Source organism: Haemaphysalis longicornis, unplaced genomic scaffold (genome assembly GCF_048455015.1).
Source record: "Haemaphysalis longicornis isolate Haplotype H1 unplaced genomic scaffold, Haemaphysalis longicornis Haplotype H1 scaffold_11, whole genome shotgun sequence".
Classification (NCBI taxonomy): domain Eukaryota; kingdom Metazoa; phylum Arthropoda; class Arachnida; order Ixodida; family Ixodidae; genus Haemaphysalis; species Haemaphysalis longicornis.
In genome coordinates this window covers 75,493,475-75,494,554 of record NW_027526214.1, presented here as the reverse complement: position 1 = coordinate 75,494,554, position 1,080 = coordinate 75,493,475, and the positions used below count along the sequence as shown (strand labels likewise).

The 1,080-nt window shown below is 49.4% G+C and overlaps 1 non-coding gene across 1 annotated transcript; it reads right to left on the bottom strand.

The window, feature by feature from the left end:
* Positions 1 to 780: 780 nt before the first annotated feature.
* Positions 781 to 852, bottom strand: Trnat-ugu (transfer RNA threonine (anticodon UGU)). Its single transcript has one exon. It is a non-coding gene; the product is annotated as a tRNA-Thr (tRNA).
* Between the last annotated feature and the right edge of the window lie 228 nt (positions 853 to 1,080).

Sequence of the window (1,080 nt, the reverse complement as noted above, 5' to 3'; positions counted from 1 at the left end):
TCTTTTCAACCCCCGGGACGTTACTCGAACGTCTACAGCCTGTCATGAGCGGGTAACTGGCGGGAAGCCCTCTTATGCTACCTAGGCATCAAGGCTGCCAGAACCGAGACCCTCGCTAGGCTTTCGCCGAATAATATAGTAAGGAAATGAGGGGCTCGTTGTGGAAATACAGAAAGCTAGGTCAGCAGTCTACAACGCCAAAGGAGGAATAGGGGGTGTGGTTAGGCTCTTTTCTTTTTCACTACGGTTAATGAAGTAAACATTTTTTTTAATGTACAGAAGAAAGAAAGAAAAACACGCGCCCAGAGTGGGGACCGAACCCACGCCTTTCGATTACATGTCGAATGCCTTACCAATTCGGCTATCTGGGCGACTGTGTTCTCCTTCACTTTCTGGGCTATTTATATTTACTAGAAGTGTATCTGACGCTTGAGGGTGGTAGCCAGCGCCATTCTAACTACACGGGGAGAAGGGGACCTTCTTTTCAACCCCGGGGCGTGACTCGAACGTCTACAGCCTGTCATGAGCGGGTAACTGGCGGGAAGCCCTCTTATGCTACCTAGGCATCAAGGCTGCCAGAACCGAGACCCTCGCTAGGCTTTCGCCGAATAATATAGTAAGGAAATGAGGGGCTCGTTGTGGAAATACAGAAAGCTAGGTCAGCAGTCTACAACGCCAAAGGAGACATAGGGGGTGTGGTTAGGCTGTTTTCTTTTTCGATTCGGTTAATGAAGTAAACATTTTTTTAATGTACAGAAGAAAGAAAGAAAGAAAAACACGTGCCCAGAGTGGGGACCGAACCCACGCCTTTCGATTACATGTCGAATGCCTTACCAATTCGGCTATCTGGGCGAATGTGTTTTCCTTCACTTTCTGGGCTATTTTATTTTCTAGAAGTGTATCTGATGCTTGAGGGTGGTAGCCAGTGCCACTCTGACTACACGGGGAGAAGGGGACCTTCTTTTCAACCCCCGGGACGTTACTCGAACGTCTACAGCCTGTCATGAGCGGGTAACTGGCGGGAAGCCCTCTTATGCTACCTAGGCATCAAGGCTGCCAGAACCGAGACCCTCGCTAGGC